The sequence below is a fragment of the Bos grunniens genome, chromosome 7 (assembly GCF_055505025.1).
Source record: "Bos grunniens cultivar Pamir isolate PY7600 chromosome 7, Bosgru_T2T1.0, whole genome shotgun sequence".
NCBI classification, from domain to species: Eukaryota; Metazoa; Chordata; class Mammalia; order Artiodactyla; family Bovidae; genus Bos; species Bos grunniens.
The window spans coordinates 55,994,877-56,019,403 of NC_141171.1; the positions used below are offsets into that span (position 1 = coordinate 55,994,877).

At 38.8% G+C, this 24,527-nt stretch overlaps 1 long non-coding RNA gene across 18 annotated transcripts in view; it reads left to right on the top strand.

Moving 5' to 3' along the window:
• LOC147369591 (uncharacterized) overlaps positions 1-24,527 on the top strand; it is a 676,540-nt gene that overhangs the window by 396,610 nt on the left and 255,403 nt on the right. The window contains exons 5-6 of one of the 18 annotated variants that reach the window (XR_015168522.1): positions 11,777-11,861; positions 17,923-18,771. The exons of 16 other annotated variants lie outside the window; for them this stretch is intronic. This is a non-coding gene — a long non-coding RNA (uncharacterized LOC147369591). Of the gene's footprint in view, positions 1-11,776; positions 11,862-17,922; positions 18,772-24,527 lie in introns of those variants that run through there. One more of the 18 variants, XR_015168527.1, reaches the window with a different exon arrangement.

The following is a 24,527-nucleotide window of genomic DNA, read 5'->3' on the forward strand; positions in this document are numbered from 1 at the left end:
AGGGGACGACAGAGGATAAGATAGTTGGATGGCATCACTGACTCAATGGACATGGGTTTGGGTAGACTCTGGGAGTTGGTAATGGACAGGGAGGCCTGGCGTGCTACAGTTCATGGAGTTGCAAAGAGTCAGACATGACTGAGCGACTGTACTGAATGGTAAGAGAATAATGGGGGAGATTTTCAATGATAATACTGATTGCGTGCTAAGTTGCTTCAACTGTGTCCAACACTTTGAGACCCTATGTACTATAGCCCCCCAGGCTCCTCTGTCCAGGGGATTCTCCAGGCAAGAATACTGGAGTGGGTTGCCATTTCCTCCTCCAGGGGATCTTCCTGACTCAGGGATTAAACCCACATCCTCTCTTTGTCAGAGCTTACTTATCTGCACTGAGGCAAGAACTTTTAGTTTCTAATGAGTATTAATTCTTATAACATCCTTAGATTTTGGCCCATAGAAATTTTTCTAGTGGTAGTTACTGATAGCTACCCCTACTAGGCCCTTATATTATATGTGTGTGTGTGTGTGTGTGTGTGTGTGTGTGTGTGTGTGTTTTGTCACTTCAGTTGTGTTTGACTCTTTGAGTCCCTGTGGACTGTCTCCCACCAGGCTCCTCTGTCCTTGGGGATTCTCCCAGCCAGAATACTGGAGTGGGTTGCCATACCCTCCTCCAGGAGATCTTCTCTACCCAGGGATTGAACCTGTCTCTTTTCTGTCTCTTACATTGGCAGGCATGTTCTTTACCAGTGGCAGCACCTGGGAAGCCCCATATATACACATATACATACAGTATTTCTCACTTAATTCTTATGAACACTAATAGGCATTTATTATTGTATCTGTTTTGCAAATCAGAAAACCATGTATCAGAGAAATTAATTTACTTTCCTAAGGCCACAGAACTAATATGATAGTTGTGCCAAAATATAACTGAAATCCACAAGTATTCAGTGGGTGCCTTTTACATACTGATAATTCATGATTTTGCATGACTTATAGCTTTTGTAATTTGAGGAAGTGACTGGCCAGTTAATAGTGCACTCCAATTAGAATGATGACCATAAGACTTTATCCCATCTGAGCATGTGATGCTGTTACTTTTTTCCTACTCTCCATCCTACCAGATTAAGAAAACAGTAAGTGAAACTTCTGATTTATAATTCTGACAGGGTATAACTAAGAATTATTTTATTAAGAATTTAGCTTTCTGAGTTAGGGAGTGAAAGTTACCTAAATTACTTCTGAGGACTAATTTACACAACAGGAGGGTTAAGCTCAATATGTTATTTATTTTTTGCAAGGGAGTTTGTTTATTCTCAGTTTTATTTTTTTGTGAAGATTTATTTATAGACTGTTTCCATTTTTCATCAGACCAAAATTGCTAGCATGGATATGTTGTAAAATCCAAGAAGTTTTAGTACTTGATAAACTTTAGATAACATCTACTCTTTTTTTTTTTTTTGGCATGTAATTGCTTTACAATGTTATGTTCGTTTTTGCTGTATAATGAAGTGAATCAGCTATATATGTACATAATCCCCTCCCTTTTGAAGCTCCTTCCCACCCACCGTCATCCCCACTCTTCTAGGTCATCCCAGAGCACCAAGCTGAGCTCCCTGTGCTATATAGCAGGTCCTCACTAGCTGTTTTTTGCATGGTAGTATGAACATGTCAACGCTATTATCTCAATTTCTCCCCCTCTCTCCTTCCCCGCATCCGCCTGTGCTCACGTCCATATGTCCATCTTCTCTGTCTCTGTTCTTTCCCCGCAAGTATGTCCATCTGGACTATTTTTGCATTCTGCTACACATTTTGACCTGTGTTCTAAAATATTCTTTGATCCCATCTCACTTGTAAGTCCTCTCATCTCTGTCCAGGCCAGTCTCCTCACAGTCCTCTATACAAGTTCACTTTAAGGATAGACTTGCTCATTCTGTTTCCCCTCCCTGGAATGTTAGTTCTCCTCCACACACATGCTACCCCATTTCTCATGATAAATTCAAGTCTGTGCTCCCATAAGGTACTTTGTTCAACTGTTCCACCCTAAAGGGATGTCTCCTCTCTTTTAACCTCCACTTTCGATTTTATAACTTAATGGTTCTCCTGAGCAGTTCCTTGGAATTCCACTGTGAATTGGATAAACAAGCCTTTTCCTTTGTATTACCTGTAAGCTAATAGCAAATTTCTGGACTACCCAGAGCAAGGGTAAAGATTTCACAGTAAACATTTTTGTCTGAGGTTCATTTATTTTTGTTGCTATATCAACTTTTCTTTTTTATTGGAGTATAGTTGATTTACAGTATTGTATTCGTTTCTGAGCTTCATTTCTGTCTCCATTTTATATCCAAAAATTTCTCTTTTTGTACACATATACATCTTTTCTCTATCATACTGTTCTAATATAGCTTTCATTTTTGTATTCTGTGTATTTTAGTAGACCACATATTATGGAGTATGCAAGTTGAAACACAAACAAATGGATACTAAATATAACTGTCAGAAATCTTCATTTTTCAAGTGACAAAATATAACTGACGTTAAACTGGCTTAACAAACAAAGAAAATATGTTGAATTGTGTAGGGAAAAAAAGCCAAAAGTCTTGGAAGAAGCTTGATTCAGAAGTTGGAAGTATACCATCCAAAGCTTGACTTCACAAGCGACTCTTCTGTGTTCTGCAGGGTTAGCTTTACCCTCAGACGTCACAAAAGTGGGCCCTGGACTTTCCAACCTCTTTCCTCATGATGGAGCAATGGAACCATGCATTTAAAGCACTCACACCACTAAATTCACAGAAGGAAGACTTCTTATTCTTGTTTCTGTAAGATAGACAAGATCATTTTCTCTCCAGAAATATGTCTCTTATCTCATTTTTTCTAATAGGATCATATGTCTTTTTTAAACAAATATAATTATTTATTTTTATTTTTTATTTTTTTTTATTTTTTATTGAAGTATAGCTGATTAACAATATTGTGGTAGCTTCATATTGACCGCAAAGTGACTCAGCATTACATACACATGTATCCACTCTCCCCCAAATTCCCATCCCATCCAAGCTGCCACATAACATTGAGGAAAGTTCCCAGTGGTATACAGTAGATCCTCATTGGTTATCCATTTTTAAATATAGCAATATGTACATGTTGATCCCAAACTCCCTAACTGTTCCCATCCCGTGATAACTATAAGTTCTTTCTCTAAGCCTGTGAGTCTGTTTATATTTTGTAAATAAGTTCATTTATATCATTTCTTTTTAGGTTCTGGATATAAGGGATATCATATGGTATTCCTCATTCTGTGTTTGACTTACTTCACTTGGTATGAAAATCTCCAGGTTCATTCATGCTGCTGCGCATGGCATTATTTCATTCTTCTTTATGGCTGTGTAAAATTCCTTTGTGTATATGCACCACATCTTCTTTATCCATTCCTCTGCGGATGGGTATTCGCATTGCTTCCATGTCTTGCTATCATAAATAGTGCTGCAGTGAACAATGAAGTGCATGTACACTTTCGTGCCATGGTTTTCTCTGAATACATACCCAGGAGTGAGATTACAAAGTCGTATGATAGGGTCATAGGTCTTTCTTTAAAGGCAAATTATTTAGCTGAAAGAGTTTTACCATAAAATCTGGTTTAATATGGAGGATGGGTGATTTTACAAAAGAACTTTACTTAACTTTTACCAGATTGGAGTTTGAAGTGTAGTGACTCAAAACTTAATTGTCCCCTATTTGAGGAGTTTTGTACATAATTGCTTTAAATAATTTCTATGCTAATGCTAAGTCGCTTCAGTCGTGTCCGACTCTGTGCGACCCCATAGGCGGCAGCCCACCAGGCTCCCCCGTCCCTGGGATGCTCCAGGCAAGAACACTGGAGTGGGTTGCCATTTCCTTCTCCAATGCAGGAAAGTGAAAAGTGAAAGTGAAGTCGCTCAGTCGTGTCTGACTCTTAGTGACCCCATGGATTGCAGCCTAACAGGTTCCTCCGTCCATGGGATTTTCCAGGCAAGAGTACTGGAGTGGGGTGCCATTGCCTTCTCCATAAAAAATTTCTAGGTGTCAGCAATTTCCCTGCAAGGAGATGTCAGTCTCTGCCACTGAAAAAAATCAGTCTTGGGCTTTCTTTGTAGGTTTTGCATTAGCCAGCTGCACTAGGCTTCCAACTGGTTCCCCTCCTACCTGCCTGTGGCTGCTGTTGTAATTGATATGGTAGCTCACTTGTACAACTGGACTTTATGCTGTCCCTCATCACCATAAAAGGAGAACCAGAGAATTGCTCTCAGGGATTAATATGTGCAGTGGGAGAACAGGTTTGAAAGAAGGTTGACTCCTCAAGGGACATTTGGGTACTTGCGGATGAGATCAGATAATTCGCAGCAGGAGATTGGGGCTGGAAGATAAATGTGCCTTCCTTGTACTTTGTCAAGGTTGTACTAGGAATATTTTCTATGTCCATATATACCCAGGACCTTAGAATCAGGGATGGGATGTACAGCAACTGGGTTAAGAACTGCATTAGGATTTCTTCATGCTGTATTAGTAGAGATAGCCTAAGTAGTGTGAGTAACAGATAATATTGCCAGATTTAGCAAATACAAATATAGCACCTTCTGTTGAATTTGAATTTCAGATGAAAAACACTTTTTATAAGTACGGTGTATGCAATATTTATAGTAGTGATACTGGTATCATTATAGCAAGCAGTTTAGTCAAGACTGTCATTGAGTTTTTATAAATCTTTCTTGTGCTCTGCTTAACAACTTTCATAATGTTTCCATCTTCATGGGAATCTAAGATGAAATGGAATCTTGTTCCCATTGCTTATTGGTTATGCTGCCTTATGTAATTCCCTAAATTCATTGAGGTGTAGCTTTATTTTCTACAAAATAGAGGAAATAATAGCTCCTACCTCACATGAGATTGTGAGAATTAAGTCCTATACAGTATATAAAGGTTTAATTTAGAGCCTGGCATACAGTACCCTCTCAATAAATAATCGGTGTAAAGTTTGAAGATAAGTATTTGCAGCTATTCATAGAAGCCTTTTAAATTCTGTGTAATAATTCACTTCCCTTTCTCAATGCAAGGTGGGAATCAAAAAAAAAAATCAAAATGTAATGAGGAAACCTTTGACTTGTACTGAGTTACTCACTCCTGAATATTTACTTAGGTGGTGCTAGTGGTAAAGAACCCGCCTGCCAGTGCAGGAGACGTAAAAGACATAGGGTTGATCTCTGGGTTGGGAGGATCCCCTGGAGGAGGGCATGGCAACCCACTCCAATATTCTGGAGAATTCCATGGACAGAGGAGCCTTACAAGCTGCAGTCCTAGGGTCACACAGAGTTGGACCCGACTGAAGCAACTTAGCACGCATGAGCACACAGCAAGCATGATGGATGCTGATGATGGGGTTAAAAGCATGTACCCTCGCTCTGGTTCGCATGGAACACAGAACAGTGCAGGGAATCTGTGAGAAAAGAGCGGGTGCCTGTGGAATTTAAAGGGTTCAGTCAGAGACTAAGTTCATTTAAACCTTCATAAATAATCTCTCTTCAAATAAGATGAAAACTTCTGAGGGAGCATTTTAACTTTAATGCCTTTCACAGTACAAGGAATGTTGTTGTTGTTTAGTTGCTAAGTCGTGCCCAACTGTTTTGAGAATGATGAAAGAGGTACACAATAAATGTTTGCTAAAGGAGAGGGAATATTAGATAAGAATTGTTTTCTATCCCTACCTGGAGAGAATTTTGTAGCTTCCAAAGAATGTGGAGATCTGTAAAACTGGGATTTATCTTCTGTCAGTAGGGTGACCATATATTAATAAATTTTCTGCCAACTGGAGCACTTTAAAAAGAGTGAAAGAGAGTGCTAATAGTAACTGTGCACACGGGACATATACTGGATCTTTCACAGGCAGGCAGGACATCTCTGTACCCTAGCTGCAGATTTCACCTGGCAACCAGGGGCTGAAAAGTATGAAGCACTCCAGGTACAAATATGTATTCTCACCTTGAACATGTATTGGGTTGGCCAAAAAGTTTGTTCAGATTTTTCTATAGCATCTCACGGGAAAAACCCTAATGAAGTTTTTGGTCAAGACGTATAATTCAATTCAAGCAGAGAATGAAGGATTATAGGCATAATTTTTACCATAATCTTAGCTGTGTCTACCACACCTGAAATTAGCATTTGTTTTAATTTTTCTGATAGTCATTTAATCATCTTCAGATAATACACTGGGACTGTACCACATAATCTTAGAATATCAGTTCCAGAAACAGCTTAGAGGTCATATGGTCTTGTTTCTTACTTGTTCCCAATGATTCAGTAGTCCAGAGGGAGGCAGCTGAGAAAGAGTGAAAAGAATGCTGGACTTCATCATAAGACTGTTTCGCTACTTGTCCATTACACTTCAATAAAGCTAAAAACAAACAAGAAAGACTGCATTCAAGTCCTCATCCTCTAATTTAGATGTCAAACGATAGCCCAAGAAACAAACCCAGTCCAACACATGTTTTGCAACTAAAACCTCATTGGAATATGCCAATTCATTTACGTATTTTGTGTGACTGCTTTCCAGCTCCAATGGCAGAATTGAGTACTTGAGACAAAATGTATATCCTGTAAGACCTAAACCTTTACAGTAAAAATTTATAAACCCCTGGCTTAATCTAATTATAGTGGCCATCTTTCCCACCTCCTTTTCTTTTGATTCCTTCTCTTCCCCCTCCTAGCCACTGGTCATTGAATACTGCACCCCAAACAGTAAGCTAAGAGCCCCATGTGCTTGGTTTTGATAAATTATCACAAAACCCTTAAAAGGGAGAAGTAATATGTGTGGTGGTTAGAATGCAGACTCTAGAAGCTGACTGTGTGTTTTGTATCCTGATTTCATTAGCAGCTGGCTCCAAGGACCTTATCTAGTTATTTGAACTTCCACACCCATAAGAAGCAGGTCCTTTAATTAGTTCACACTTCATGCAAATTCACTTCAGTTGTATCTGACTCTTTGCAACCCCACAGACTGTAGCCCACCAGGCTCCTCTGTCCATGGGATTCTCCAGGCAAGAATACTGGAGTGGGTTGCTATTCCCTTCTCCAGAGGATCTTCCCAACCCAGGGATTGAACCCACATTTCTTATGCCTCTTGCATTGGCAAGTGGATTCTTTACCACTAGCGCCACCTGGGAAGCTGATAAAATTGAGGCTTTCAAAGATTATATTTCAGAGTCATCATTGGAACTCAAAGCATTCTGCCTCCAGAGCATATGTTCTTAAACAGTATTATGCTGTCAATGTGAAGGCAAAATGATACACTAGATATGAAATGCTACCTGGAAAAAATATCAAACACACCGCCAATATGAGGAGCCCACTGTAGTCGTTCCTATGTAATTATTTGTTTCTCCTCTCTTCAGTCAAGGCAGTCCCACATTTTGGGATTGATTCCACACCAAATTAACTTGTAATCTTAGGTTATTGTTCACTGTTGCTCAGTATTAAGTGTTGATGACAATAATGCTCACTAGAGTAACTTGCCTCCAGATTCTATTCTTCTTGTCGCCCTAATTTGGTGATAGAATTTTCAAGTTGGTTTGCCATCTGCATCTCTTTTCCTTTGCTGTGAGCCATTTTCTTGCCTGACTTGGATTTATTTCACTGAGTATAAAAAATAATCTGATTTACATTGCTTTAAATTGCATCTTTACCCAAGCCTGCGCACAGCATTTGGATAACACTAATTGGAATGATTATTTATAATAAGGATGAATGTGGGGAGGCCACCAAATGCGTTTACCTGTTGATAGAATAATTATGCCATTCATACTTCTTTAGACCACAGTCTGTGAATAATATATGTCAGGGTTTTAATGATACCCTCTTTTTACTAAATAAATCGTAGTATTTGGAGCAGTGAATTGTAGTTTACACTGGTAGAACTAAATCATTTGACACTTTGATCAATCACTTTCCCCCTGGGTGACTAAGAGTAGCTTTCTTTAATTGCAATATGCTTGCACACCTGAGGTGGAGACTACATATTGCTTGCCTTCTGCTAGCTATCATCACTAAAATTAAAAATGGAAAGGGAACATACAAGGCCTAATCACTTCATCTATCCCCTGGCTAAAACAACATGTTTCTGGAGGCCAATCTTCTGTTTCTTCCAGAACAAAGGAAACCACCAATTCAGTGGAAAGAACAAACTTGCTGAGCATAGGAAAATAGTCAACGAATTGAAATTATTTCATATTTGTCAACTCATCATTTTGGGTCGAGGAGTTATAACTCAAGGTTGAATCACCAGTATGCCAAACACGTAAATAAAGGAATGCAGAGTGTATCCATAAAATAGTTTTTCTGCTGGACTTTACACTTGCATGTCTTAGTGTTCAGAGAAAGACACAAGGGTATTCATTCCTATGCAGATTTATGCAGTTCTTTCTATGTATAGTTACCTCCTCCTCCTTGGAGCCTCAGCCTCTCTGAAATTTTACCTCTTTGTCTTTAATTTAGCAATGTATCCCTGCTGTATCCCTGCTTAGGATTCTTCTTCCAGTAAGGGTCAGGGAAGTACTTCCAAGCAGAAATCTGACTGCTCAACTGTCCTTTATGTGTTTGCCTTCTTTTGGGGAATTTCTGATACATAGTTTTTTAGAACAGTTATTTTATATATGTTGTCCAGTTTTCTAATTTATGGTGGAAGGATAAAAATCTTAAGATCAATATTACTCATAAACATAGATGCAGAATTGCTTTAAAAATACTAGCAAGTCAAGTAAACAATACATGCAAAGGATATTACACCACAACCAAGAAACATCATCCCCCAAATGCAGGGTTGGTTTAACATACAAATATCAATCAGAGTAATTGACTATATTAGGGAAATGGGGAAAAAACTTTAAAGAAAATTTAATACCATTATATTGTTTTAAAAACTCAGATCATTAGGTATAGAAAGAACTTCAACAATTTTAAAAGGACAATGCAAAAAGACAGTCTTTAATATTATACTTAATAATGAAAACAAGCAAGGTGCCAGTAGTCCTTATTTCTATCCATGCTTTATTGCAGGCCTCACAAAACAGTAGGGCAAGGGGAAATTTTTATAAATATATATGAGAGAGTGAGGGAAGGAAAGAGGGAGGGAAGGAAGGAGGGAGAGAGAGAAAATAAATGTGTAGTTACAGAGAGATGATGTTGATCTTGGCTGAGTGTAGAGTTAGTGATGTAGAATTGACTCAGAGGCAGTTGTTGTTGTTCAGCTGCTCAGTCGTGTCCGACTCTTTGTGACCCCATGGACTGCAGCACACAAGGCTTCCCTGTCCTTCACCATCTCCTAGAGCTTGCTTAAACTCATGTCCACTGAGTCAGTGATGACATCCAACCATCTCATCCTCTCTGTCCCCTTCTCCTCCTGCCTTCTGTTAGTCATGTTAAAGGAGATAATGTACAGAGAAACAAAATGAAAACCAAGGAGAAGACTTTGAAGAATTCCTTATAGTTACAGAATTTTCCAAAATTAGAAAACTAGGAGTAATGCTTGTCTCTTCTTCTTGTATCAGTTCTATAATTATAATAGCGATGTCCTGACAATACCAATTAAATCTCCCTAGTTGGAATTCCCATCTTATTTTGCCCTGAACATTGTAACCACAGCCTTCAGTATTATTATATCCTCTCCTGGTTCATTAGCGGAATGAATCCTTATCCATTGTCTATTATGCAACAGTTAGAACTGGACATGGAACAACAGACGACTGGTTCCAAATAGGAAAAGGAGTTCGTCAAGGCTGTATATTGTCACCCTGTTTATTTAACTTATATGCAGAGTACATCATGAGAAACGCTGGACTAGAAGAAACACAAGCTGGAATCAAGATTGCCGGGAGAAATATCAATAACCTCAGCTATGCAAATGATACCACCCTTATGGCAGAAAGTGAAGAAGAACTCAAAAGCCTCTTGATGAAAGTGAAAGTGGAGAGTGAAAAAGTTGGCTTAAAGCTCAACATTCAGAAAACGAAGATCATGGCATCCGGTCCCACCACTTCATGGGAAATAGATGGGGAAACAGTGGAACAGTGTCAGACTTTATTTTTCTGGGCTCCAAAATCACTACAGATGGTGACTGCAGCCATGAAATTAAAAGACGCTTACTCCTTGGAAGGAAGGTTATGACCAACCCAGATAACATATTCAAAAGCAGAGACATTACTTTGCCAACAAAGGTTCGTCTAGTCAAGGCTATGGTTTTTCCTGTGGTCATGTATGGATGTGAGAGTTGGACTGTGAAGAAGGCTGAGTGCCAAAGAATTGATGCTTTTGAACTGTGGTGTTGGAGAATCCCTTGGACTGGAAGGAGATCCAACCAGTCCATTCTGAAGGAGATCAGCCCTGGGTGTTCTTTGGAAGGAATGATGCTAAAGCTGAAACTCCAGTACTTCGGCCACCTCATGCGAAGAGTTGACTCATTGGAAAAGACTCTGATGCTGGGAGGGATTGGGGACAGGAGGAGAAGGGGACGACAGAGGATGAGATGGCTGGATGGCATCACTGACTCGATGGACGTGAGTCTCAGTGAACTCCGGGGGTTGGTGATGGACAGGGAGGCCTGGCATGCTGTGATTCATGGGGTCACAAAGAGTCGGACACGACTGAGCGACTGATCTGATCTGTACTGATCTGATTATCTATAATTCATCCTGAGTACTGTTTCTAAAAAGCAAATATAATCATGCTATTCTATTTTTAAAACTGTTAATAGTTTCCACTTCCCTTTAATAGGGACCAAACACCACACATTATCTTTAGAGCTCTTCAGAACTTGGTCTCATCCTCACAACCTATATCTCTTGCTACTTTTCTATATGCCCTTCACTCTGACTTCTTAAACTCCTTGACAGTATAAGGCACTCTAAAGAATAGCCTGTAGGCTCCCTCCTCTGTCCATGGAATTCTCCAGGCAAGAATACTGAACTGGGTAGCCATTCCCTTTTCCAGAGGATCTTTCCAATCCAGAGACAGAACCAGGTCTCCATCTGAGCCACCAGGGAAGCCCTCTGAAGACCACTCTCCCTCAAATCCCACTGTTCAGTTTACTTCCCTAATTTATCCTTATAATTGAGTATCAGCTTAATGTTACTCCCTCTGGGACACCCTCAAGTATGGGGCAGGCTTTTCTACTGTGTCTGCTCTCATAATACTGTATACTCTTCTCTGAAGGTTCTTTTCATACCACAATTGATTGTTTCCTTGCTGTTTTCTCCATTTATTTTCTGTGTGGACAGGTATTGTCCTTTTTGCTGAGCACTATGCTTGGCACCCCACTCGAGCACTCTTGCCTAGAAAATCCCATGGACGGAAGAGCCTGGTGGGCTGCAGTCCATGGGGTCGCTAAGAGTCGGACACTACTGAGCGACTTCACTTTCACTTTTCACACATTGGAGAAGGAAATGGTAACCCACTCCAGTGTTCTTGCCTGGAGAATCCCAGGGATGGGGGAGCCTAGTGGGCTGCCGTCTATGGGGTCACAGAGTCAGACACGACTGAAGCGACTTGGCAGCAGCATGCTTGGCACAGAGAATATACTAATTATGTAAATGTTATCTATTTTATACATAGTATTAATAATGTATATATGTCAATACTAATCTCCCAATTCATCCCAGTGCCCCACTTTTCCCCCTTGATGTCTGTATATTTATTCTCTACATCATATATTTGTGTCTCTATTTCTGCTTTGTCAATAAGATCATCTATTTTCTAGATTTTTCCTGATTTCCACTGAGCGACTGAACTGAACTGAATTGAGTATACAAGAAAATTAATAATCAAGAAGATATAAAGCCCTGGTAAGCACACACACACACAAAAATAGTAAAATGGGTGCTGTGAAAGAGAGTAACTCTAGTGGCAGTGACCATAGCAAATTTTTCTGAGAAAGGGACATGTACACTGCTGCCAAAAATATTAGAAGAGCCCTGACCTCAATATCTTGAATAAGTGTCTTTAAGACAAGGGCCTTATTGTGGGAACAGGCAATGAATGTTCAATGAGATGAAGGAATTGACAGTTAATAGGCAACTATCTACCAGTCCACATGCTAAGTTATTAACCTATGTTCTAAGTTATAGCGTATTCTTCATTTGACTAGAATACCTGAATTCCCAGTAAAACTGTTAACCTGTAAGATATGGAGTAATAATTAGTCTTTATAAGGAAGAATGTTTGTGTACCTAAGTATCAAATCTATCATGTCATGGTGATACGATAGATAGCTTAGCTCTCCTCAGCTAGACACATTAAAGCTGAATGAGGAAGTAGAAGTGAGCTCACTACATGGCTGTCTGCACATACAGTGGGTATAATTTAATAGTGATGCCTCAGTGCCTTTCAAAATGGCATCTCACTTACTCTAAAAAAAAATGAAATAGATAGCAAGCTGTCTTAGGCAGTACGTCAAGATACTTTATAGAGCCAAAGAAAGGCATAAAACAAAGCAAACCACTACCAAAAATTCACTGACATATAAAGAAATAGTCTGCTTTGAGCTGCATTTTCTCTGGTTCTCTGATTCAGTGTTCTTCTTTCCCAAATGTATATTCTTCTGGAGATGTTAAAACCCTGTGGAGAGGTGACAGCATTTTCAGCTCTGCACCATTTATTCCAGACTTCACGATCTTGCGTTATGTCTAATTTGTACTTTATATAGATACAGCAATTGTGAGTTTAACTTTGCAATAGTAGGTTAGAAAACTCCAGGTAGGATGAGAACTTGATTTTGGATCAATCACATTAGCTAAGTACTTGAACACGTAGGTGACTACAGTTAAAAATACTGATCTAAACATTGCCATATGTTTCCTGCAATATGATCAGAATACAAATTCTGTTTGATACATACTGATACTTCAGAGTTGGAACCAACCTAAAAACAAAATGATCAAATAAATATGGGGTTGAATTTAGACCAAGGGATGTTTTCAAATATACGGGTGTTCATAGGATTCAAAAATTGGCAAAAGTTGTAGATGAGGAGGTTTATTGAAAGTGACAGATGGGGTTTTAAACTATTGACAGGGATATAATAGCATGCTTAACATGATCACTTATTAAACATGTAGATAGATGATGTAGAAATGGATGAAAAGACCTCTGGTCTAATGAAGTAGATTGAATGAACATGGTTATGCTTGTTATTTCTCAAAAAAAAATCAGCAGAAAAAAATGACAGTGAAAAAAATAGAGATAAGATTATGAAGAAGAATGAAAGAGGAAGAGACCCCAGATGAGAGACAGCGTGGCAAACAAAGGGGTAAAACAAGCGGAAGAATGGCAGTAGATGAGCAAAGCAAATGAAGCTGAAATTTAGGCCTAAGGCCAATTAGCAGCTAACTAGCTGCCGTCTTTGGGGATGCACAGAGTCAGACAGGACTGAAGCAACTTAGCAGCAGCAGGAGGAACCTCAGAAACCTTCAGGATTCGGAAGTGTTGTGTAGTTCTACAGGAAATGGAGAGAAGTAAGGCTGAATTGAGAGGATTATCTGGAAAACCTCTCACATGTTGTCTCACTCCCTGCAACCCATGTTAGAGCTTCCCTACCACCCACCATTCCTCTCACCCCTCTCCTCTCTCCTCTCACTACTATTTGCTCACTCTCAGATGCTAACAGTTTCACTAGATAGGGAAATTGAACCAGAGAAACTCTAGGCTTGTACCAGACTACATGATTATACCTTTCTATTACATTTAGCACTTGTACTTACTTATTGGTTTTCATGACTTTTGATCATAATGCTAAATAGATGACCCTTACATGTTTTTTTTTTTTTTTCTCATTGTATGGTTATGAAATGGACATAGGTTTGGGTGGACTCCAGGAGTTGGTGATGGGCAGGGAAGCCTGGCGTGTTGCGGTTCATGGGGTTGCAAAGAGTCAGACATGACTGAGCGATTGAACTGAGCTGAACTGATGGTTATGAATACAAATATTCTCAGGTTTTAAATATTAGCTTATACATTAATATTAGAGGCAGATTTAGTTTTACCTAAAGTGACTATTCATGAGAAACGCTGGACTGGAAGAAACACAAGCTGGAATCAAGATTGCCGGGAGAAATATCAATAACCTCAGATATTCAGATGACACCACACTTATGGCAGAAAGTGAAGAGGAACTCAAAAGCCTCTTGATGAAAGTGAAAGTGGAGAGTGAAAAAGTTGGCTTAAAGCTCAACATTCAGAAAACGAAGATCATGGCATCCGGTCCCACCACTTCATGGGAAATAGATGGGGAAACAGTGGAAACAGCGTCAGACTTTATTTTTCTGGGCTCCAAAATCACTACAGATGATGACTGCAGCCATGAAATTAAAAGACGCTTACTCCTTGGAAGGAAGGTTATGACCAACCTAGATAGCATATTCAAAAGCAGAGACATTACTTCGCCAACAAAGGTTTGTCTAGTCAAGGCTATGGTTTTTCCTGTGGTCATGTATGGATGTGAGAGTTGGACGGTGAAGAAGGCTGAGTGCCGAGGAATTGATGCTTTTGAACTGTGGTGTTGGAGAAGTCTCTTGAGAGTCCCTTGGACTGCAAGGAGATCCAACCAGTCCATTCTGAAGGAGATCAGCCCTGGGATTTCTTTGGAAGGAATGATGCTAAAGCTGAAACTACAGCTTTAGCTACAGTACTTCGGCCACATCATGTGAAGAGTTGACTCATTGGAAAAGACTCTGATGCTGGGAGGGATTGGGGGCAGGAGGAGAAGGGGACGACAGAGGATGAGATGGCTGGATGGCATCACTGACTCGACGGACATGAGTCTGAGTGAACTCCAGGAGTTGGTGATGGACAGGGAGGCCTGGTGTGCTGCGATTCATGGGGTCTCAAAGAGTCGGACACGACTGAGCGACTGATCTGATCTGATCTGATCTGAAAGTGGCTATTACAGATCTTGTCCCTTTTTTTCAGCATTCCCCAGTGTAAGCATTTAGTTCCTGAAGTTGTCAGGAGTATTAAATGAGAAAGTATGAACAAGTCTAGGTAAAGTACACAGTAGATGCTACGTAACTACTTGTCTGCATTCTTCTTTCTTTCAAATCTTCTTCCTTCTTTCTCATAATTAACATTTTTTATGCATCAAATATCCATTCCTTCATTTTTATTGTGTTAGAGCCTTAATTTTCCTTTGGCTAGCTCTCTACTTAATTGCTAAGCTACCTGTGGCCAACGTGAATGGGGAGCTTGCCTGAAAGTGAAGTCAACAGAAAAGACAGCAATGCTGCAATGCAACTTGACTGAGTTCAGACTATAGCATGGAGCATCTTGACTCAGCTGTGTCTGACCTTTTCAGTTACATTAGCCAATAAATCTCCCCCATTTTCTTTCCCAAGTGGTATTGAAGTGAATTTGCTATTTCCAAACATGACTGTATGACAATCACATTCATGTGTCCGTTCCATTCGTTCAAGATGTGCTTCTCTGTTAAATCTTTTTACTCTTTATTTCTTTACACATCTTTTCACTATTATCCCCACTATTTTTTACTGAATTATATATTATATTCATAAATTATTCATTATTAAAAATATTTCTTAGAAACACACATTGTTTAATGCAACCAAAAAATATAAGAAAAATTACTCATTCTTTGACAAATCCTAGTTGTATGATTGGGGGGAAATTCATAGTCACTCTTAAATCCACTCTAATTAAATTTTTGCTTTGATCAATATAATGAAAATTCTCTTGTCAAGGTCACTGATGTCAGGCACATTGATATATTTGATTCCCAGTACTCATCTACTTGATTTACCTAAATGATTTGATAAATGTGATGACCTCCATCTCATTGAAAGGCTTTTTTTTTTTTCACTTGACATGTAGGACTCCACAGTCACCTGATTTTCTTCCTGCCTCACTGGCTGTTCCGTCTCAGTTTCTTTCATGGTAACTCTTCATCTTTTGGCTCTAAATGTTGGAGGGCTTTTCTACCTTTTCTACCTTCCTTTCCTAGTTTGGTGCTCCTTGGCTGAAAGTGTCTCCATAAAAACCTGGTGACCCTCAAATTTATTTTCTTCTCTAAACCGCTAGGCTTGGTTACCTGTTCATTTGATATCGCCCCTTGAAAATCTAGCAAGTTTCTCAAACTCAACCTATTCAAAACTGAACTCCTGATTTGTCCTACCAAAACTGTATCACCAAAATCTTCCCCATGTCAGATAATAGCAGCTCTTCCAATTAGCAGGCACAGATACTTGAGCTCATCCCGCAGAAGCACACTCATGCTTCAGGGCCCTTGTACTTGCTGTCCTCTCTGCCTGGAATGCCATATCCTAAGATATCTGCATGCCTCACTTTTTTACATTTAAGTTTTAGTTTAAAAACCAGCATCTCAATATGGTCTCCCCGACCATATTTAAAACGTGTGTCTCTAGAGATAGACAGCCCAGATTTAAATGATGGCTCTGCCCTCCTTCGCCAATTCTCACCAGTAAGTTATTCAACATATCTTTTATCCATTTCTTTGATATAAAGCTAGTAATTCTACTCATTTATAAAATGTATGAGTTCACATGTGTATAGTGTTTGGAATGTGACCATTATTATTATTGTTGTCGTGCACTTAAAGTTAACAAGAAAACGTTATTAGAAAAGGATGCACAGTTTCTAGCAACATACATACCACAGGGTCTAAACAGAAGGATATGTATTTTTTTAAAGCAAAAATTCTACCATGAGACCACCACACTAATTATATCTGTTCACAGGTAAATTTTTGATCCATAGGATACCTATTCTATTTTTCTAATTCAGTGAGTTAGGAGTGCTCCATTAGCAAATGGATGAAATCAAAATTGTCTTATGATGTGATATGCAACAAAGGTGACAACAGGGTCCTTTTCATCTTCCTGAAATAGATGTTGTAATTAAGAAAACTTCTGACATAAAAGTGAGCTACTCAAGACGTTCAGGTTATTTATTTACAGTGTAATTTTATATCTGTCCCGCAAGGTGACATGCTATGTTGCTTCTCACCTACATAGAAGCTGTATTTTTAAAACTCCAAAACAAACATTGGTAAAAGGAACAAAATCACTGAATTTTATTTCAGATCCAAGCAATAGCTTAGACAGTTTCTCTTCACAAAGTTGATTAAATGAACTAGGTTATATTTTCTTTTATTTTCATTTGTGATGTTATATAGACAAGAGATGAGGGAATGGCAAAAATGTCAAAATAACTCTTAATTTCTATTTTATTCATTAAAAATCATTTAAACTGTTAATACACCCACTTGGAAAACCATGTGAGAAGTTCATCGTGGATATAAACTTAACTGTGAAAACTGTATTATGTGGTATACTATTTTATTATTTATTGACTATATGGAAAAAAAGTTAGGGGCAATATTTATGAAAAAGGGGACTTCACACCAGAGCAGAAGCCAATATTGTGATGTGAGTGTTGAACATAAGGGGAGATCAGAGCCCTGGGGCAAGAACAGGGGCTAATCCCAGTCACTATCCTAGATCATATATACTGTCCATCTATTTAACACAGTTTTATTTATTTTATATAGGATATGCATATGGTATCATGCTGAGGAGAAATTAGTGGTTTCCCTAGGTTCTTTCTAAACCAGGAAGCCCATGTACTGCTACTAATTAACTTGTTTACCCAGGGCCTCTCCCCCACCCCCAGATTCTAAAACCTGTGTCTCCCTAGAATTGCCAGAGAATTATGTCCTCTACCTGCTGAATGGCGTAATCTGGGGGAAAACAGAATGCTCATATACCTAATGGCTTTATTATTTAAAATAGAGATGAAAAATGTCCTACATAAGAAAATAGCTTTTCCTAAAACCTTGTTTATACATGAGACCTTATTTTAGCCTTCTTTGTCCCTTAGCATTTATTTCAATTTTGGGAACTGTGGAGGTCTTGCCATGACCATCAAGAGAGGAAGCAACAGAAGCAGAAGTGATCCAATTGCAATTTTGTCTTAAAATCAACCTATGAAGTGTGTACTGCTGTGTCTCAATTTTGTCCTTGTGAAAATTTTAATTTAAAAATTCTCTCTGAGAGTTTGAACTGCTTTACACAGTTCCCAAGAGAAGTCCCCTCACCTATCTGGCCTTGGTTAGTGCTTTTGGATATAATGAGTTTTGATGTCTAGCTTTCATTCCTTCAGCTGTTTGATAAATACTGTTTGAATACCAACTTTGTGCAAGACACTGCTCAACAGAGAGAGGGAAGCTGGGACTGTGTTATAAGCAATAGCATGTAAGCCCACATTAGCTATTCTGCTTTTGGTGATATTACAATGTATGCGTGTGCTCATGTGTTTGTGCATATATATGTGTTCAAATAGGAAGACCCTATTTGACTCAGGTTAGATTTAAATCCCTTTTAATTGAAAACTGTGTTCATGGGTTTTATAACCCTAGAAGGCAAGTTGCATGCCATAAATTCATTCATGTAACACATATTTACTGAGTATATCTCATGTACCAGAATTCTAGACACAGTTTGCAGCAATAAAGAAACAAATAAAATATCTAGGTTTTTTAATCTCACATAACACTTCATGTTAGCTTCTACTCCAAACAAATTTAACCAGTGATGTCAACTTAGAGTTTGCATATGTAAGATCCAGTGATAAACATTCACAAAGTAAGAAGCTGAAGAAAGCTCAGCCACGTTTTTTTTTTTTTTCTGGGTCACTTATTTGTTCCTCTATTTAATATATTATTTTAACATATTTTATGCCTGAGTATTATGCTAAGAACTGAGCAAAAATGAGATGCATAAAACACAGCCCTTTCCCTTAAGATGTTTACTATAGAGTTTGGGAAACAGATGCTCAAATCACTCCATTATATAAATAATGCAAGTTTTTTAAACATAAAAAATTTCAACCCCATATGCAATGAGGTAAAATTGAAACTTAAAACTGCAGTAAGATATCATTTTTTATTTATTATATTTTATATTTTTTATTAATTTATTTATTTTAATTGGAGGCTAATTACTTTACAATATTGTGCTAGTTTTTGCCATACATTGATGTGAATCAGCCATGGGTGTACATGTGTCCCCCATCCAAAACCCCCTCCCACCTCCCTCCCCATCCCTACCCTCTGGGTTGTCCCAGTGTACCAGCTTTGAGTGCCCTGTTTCATGCATCGACCTTGGACTGGTCATCTATTTCACATGGTAATATATATGTTTCAATGCTATTCTCTCAAATAGCCCCACCCTTGCCTTCTCCCACAGAGTCCAAAAGTCTGTTCTTTATTTCTGTATCTCTTTTGCTGTCTCGCATATAGGGTCATCGTTACCATCTTTCTAAATGCCATATATATGGGTTAATATACTGTATTGGTGTTTTTCTTTCTGACTGACTTACTCTGTATAATAGGCTCCAGTTTCATCCACCTCATTAGAACTGACTCATATGTATTCTTTTTAAGAGCTGAGTAATATTCCATTGTGTATATGTACCACAGCTTTCTTATCCATTCATCTGCTTGTGGATATCTAGGTTGTTTCCATGCCTAACTATTGTAAACAGTGCTGCAATGAACATTGGGGTACACATGTCTCTTTCAGCTCTGGTTTCCTCGGTGTGTATGCTCAGCAGTGGGATTGCCAGGTAGTATGGCAGTTCTATTTCCAGTTTTTTAAGGAATCTCCAAACTGTTCTCTATAGTGGCTGTACTAGTTTGCATTCCCACCAACAGGGTAAGAGGGTTCCCTTTTCTCCACACCCTCTCCAGCATTTAGTGTTTGTAGACTTTTTGGTAGGCTGCAGTCCATGGGGTCGCTAAGAGTCAGACATGACTGAGTGACTTCACTTTCACTTTTCACTTTCATGCACTGGAGAAGGAGATGGCAGCCCACTCCAGTGTTCTTGCCTGGAGAATCCTAGGGACAGCGGAGCCTGGTGGGCTCTGTCCATGGGGTCACACAGAGTCGGACACGACTGAAGTGACTTAGCAGCAGCAGCAGACTTTTTGATAGCAGCCATCCTGACCAGCTTGAGATGGTACCTCACTGTGGTTTTGACTTGCATTTCTCTAATAATGAGTAATGTTGAGCTTCTTTTCATGTGTTTGTTAGCCATCTGTATGTCTTCTTTGGAGAAATGTCTGTTTAGTTCTTTGGCCCATATTTTGATTGGGTCACTTATGTTTCTGGTATTGAGCTGCATGAGCTGCTTATATATTTTTGAGATTAATTCTTTTTTTTAATTTGTTTTTTTTTTTTTTTGAAGCATAATTGCTTTACAGAATTTTGTTGTTTTTTCTGTCAAACCTCAACCTGAATCAGCCATAGGTATACATATGTCCCCTCCTTTTAGAACTTCCCTCCCACCTCCCTCCCCATCCCACCCTTCTAGGTTGATACAGAGCCCCTATTTGAGTTTCTTAGCCATACAGCAAATTCCCGTTGGTTATATATTTTGCATATGGTAATGTAGGTTTCCATGTTACTCCTTCCATACATCTCACCCTCTCCTCCCCTCTCCCATGTCCACAAGTCAATTCTCTATGTCTGTTTCTCCACTGCTGACCTGTAAGTAAATTCTTCAATACCATTTTTCTAGTTTCTGTATATATGTGTTAGAATATGATATTTATCTTTCTCTTTCTGACTTACTTCACTCTGTATAATAGGCTCTAGGTTCATCTACCTCATTAGAACTGACTCAAAGTTGTTCCTTTTTATGGCTGAGTAATAAGTGAAGAGTTGACTCATTGGAAAAGACTCTGATGCTGGGAGGGATTGGGGGCAGGAGGAAAAGGGGACGACAGAGGATGAGATGGCTGGATGGCATCACCGACTTGATGGACATGGGTTTGAGTAAACTCTGGGAGTTGGTGATGGACATGGAGGCCTGGCGTGCTGTGATTCATGGGGTCAAAAAGAGTTGGACACGACTGAGCAACTGAACTGAACTGAACTGAATATTCCTTTGTGTATATATACTGCTACTGCTGCTGCTAAGTCACTTCAGTCGTGTCTGACTCTGTGCAACCCCATAGATGGCAGCCCACCAGGCTCCCACATCCCTGGGATTCTCCAGGCAAGAACACTGGAGTGGGTTGCCATTTCCTTCTCCAATGCATGAAAGTGAAAAGTGAAAGTGAAGTCTCTCAGTCATGTCTGACTCTTAGTGACCCCATGGACTGCAGCCCACCAGGCTCCTCCATCCATGGGATTTTCCAGGCAAGAGTACTGTAATGGGTTGCCATTGCCTTCTCCAGTATATATACTCCAACTTCTTTATCCATTTTTCTGTTAATGGACATCTAGGTTGTTTCCATGTTCTAGCTATTGTAAATAGTGCTGCAATGAATGATGGGGTACATGTGTCTTTTTCAATTTTGGTTTCCTCAGGGTATATGTCTAGGAGTGGGATTTCTGTGTCATATGGTGGTTTTATTCCTAGTTTTTTTAAGGAATCTCCATACCATCTTCCATTGTGGCTGCATCAATTTACATTCCCATCAACAGTGTAAGAGTGTTGTCTTTTCCATGCTTGTGATGGGTCTGTTAAGAATTTTTTTTTCTATTTCTTCCTGGTTCAGTTTTGGAAAGTTATACTTTTCTAAGAATTTGTCCATTTCTTCCAAGTTGTCCATTCCATTGTCATATAGTCGCTGATAGTAGTCTCTTATGATCCTTTGTATTTCTGTGTTGCCTATTGGGATTTCTCCATTTTCATTTTTATTTCTGTTGATTTGATTCTTCTCCCTTTTTTCTTGATGAGTCTGGCTAATGGTTTGTCTATTTAATTTATCTTCTCAAAGAACCAACTTTTAATTTTGTTGATTTTTGCTATAATCTCTTTTATTTCTTTTCTTTTTCATTTATTTATGCTCTAAATTTTATGATTTCTTTCCTTCTACTAACTCTGGGGTTCTTCATTTCTTCTTATTCTAGTTGCTTTAGGTGTAAAGTTAGGTTATTTATTTGATTTTTGTCTTGTTTCTTGAGGTAAACTTGTGTTGCTGAGTCTTCCCCTTAACACTGCTTTTACTGAATCCCATAGGTTTGGGGGTTGTTGTGTTTTCATTTTCTTTTGCTTCTATGCATATTTTAATTTCCTTTTATATTTCTTCCATGATTTTTTGGTTATTCAGAAGTGTGTTGTTTAGCCTTCATATGTTTGTATTTTTAATATTTTTTTCCTGTAATTGACATCTAATCTTACTGCATTGTGATCAGAAAAGATGCTTGAAATGATTTCAATTGTTTTGAATTTACCAAGGTTAGATTTATGGCCCAGGATGTGATCTATCCCAGAGAATTCTGTGTACACTTGAGAAAAAGGTGAAATTCATTGTTTTGGGGTGAAATGTCTTATATATATCAATTAGGTCTAACTTGTCCATTGTATCATTTAACATTTGTGTTTCCTTGCTAATTTTCTGTTTGGTTGATCTATCCATAGGCGTGAGTAGGGTATTAAAGTCCCCCAATATTATCATGTTACTGTTAATTTCCCCTTTCATACTTGTTAGCATTTACCTTATGTACTGAGGTGCTCCTAAGGTGGGTGCATATATATTTATAATTGTTACATCATCTTCTTGGATTGATCCTTTGATCATTATGTAGTGTCCTTCTTTGTCTCTTTTCATGGTCTTTATTTCAAAATCTATTTTATCTTATATGAGTATTGCTACTCCTAGTTTCTTTTGGTCTCCATTTGCATGAGATACCTTTTTCCAGCCCTTCACTTTCAGTCTGTGTGTGTCCGTTGGTTTGAGGTGGGTCTCTTGTAGACAGCATATATAGGGGCCTTATTTTTGTATCCATACAGCCAGTCTTTGTCTTTTGGTGGGACATTCAACCCATTTTACATTTAAGGTAATTATTGATAAGTATGATCCTGTTGCCATTTACATTGTTGTTTTGGGTTCGAGTTCATAAACCTTTTCTGTGTTTCCTGTTTAGAGAATATCCTTTAGCATTTGTTGAAGAGCTGGTTTGGTGGTGCTGAATTCTCTCCGCTTTGCTTGTCTGTAAAGCTTTTGATTTCTCCTCCATATTTGAATGAGATACTTGCTGGGTATAGTAATCTGGGTTGTAGGTTTTTCTCTTTCCTGACTTCAAGTGTGTCCTGCCATTCCCTTCTGATCTGAAGAGTTTCTATTGAAAGATCAGCTGTTATCCTTATCGGGATTCCTTTGTGTGTTATTTGTTGCTTTTCCCTTCCTGCTTTTAATATTTGCTCTTTGTGTTTGATCTTCATTAGTTTGATTAATATGTGTCTTGGGTGGTTTTGCCTTGGGTTTATCTTGTTTGGGACTCTCTGGGTTTCTTGGGACTCTCTGGCTATTTCCTTTCCCGTTTTAGGGAAGTTTTCAACTATTATCTCCTCAAGTATTTTCTCACGACCTTCTGTTTTGTCTTCTTCTGGGACTCCTATGGTTTGAATGTTGTGCCATTTAACATTGCCCCAGAGGTCTCTGAGGTTGTCCTCATTTCTTTTAATTATTTTTTTCTTTTTTCTTCTCTGCTTCATTTATTTCCATCACTCTATCTTCCACCTCACTTATCCTATCTTCTGCTTCACTTATTCCACTGTTGATTCCCTCCAGAGTGCTTTTGATCTCACTTATTGCATCATGTGTTATTGATTGGCTCTATTTTTTCTAGGTCCTTGTTAAACATTTCTTGCATCTTCTCAATCCTTGTCTCTAGTCTATTTATCTGTAACTCTATTTTTTTTCAAGATTTTGGACCATCTGTACTATCATTATTCTGAATTCTTTTTCAAGTAGACTCCCTATCTCCTCCTCTTTTGTTTGGTTTGGTGGGCACTTATCATGTTCTTTTACCTGCTTAATATTTCTCTGTCTTTTCATTTTGTTTAGATTGCTGTCTTTGGGGTGCCCTTCCTGTGAGCTGGAAGTTTGTGGTTCCTCTTTATTGTGTAGCCTGCTCCCTGTGGGTGGGGTTGGACTAATGGCTTGTCAAGCTTTCCTGGTTAGTGGAACTTGCATCTATTTTCTGGTGGGTAGAGCTGGATCTCTTCTCTTTCGAGTACAATGAAGCATGCAGTAGTGAGTTTTGGGGTGTCTATGGGTTTGGCATGGCTTTGGGCAGCCTGTCTTTTAATGCTCAAGGCTGTGTTCTTGCTTTGTTGGAGAATTAGTGTGGTGTGTCTTGCTCTGGAACTTGTTGGCTCTTGCATGGAGCTTGGTTTCAGTGTAGGTATGGAGGCTTATGGGTGAGCTCTTGTCTGTTGATGTTCCCTGGAATCAGGGATTCTCTGATGTTCTCAAGTTTTGTAGTTAAGCCTCCTGCCTCTGGCTTTCAGTCTTATTCTTATAATAGCCTCAAGACTTCTGCATCCATACAGCACAGATGATAAAGCATCTAGGTTAATGATGAAACAGTTCTCCATAGCAAGAGACACCCAGAGAGGTCTCTTCATGTAACAGGGTTACATGAAGAAGAGAAGAGGGAGGAGCGAGATAGAGGTAACCAGGAGGAGAA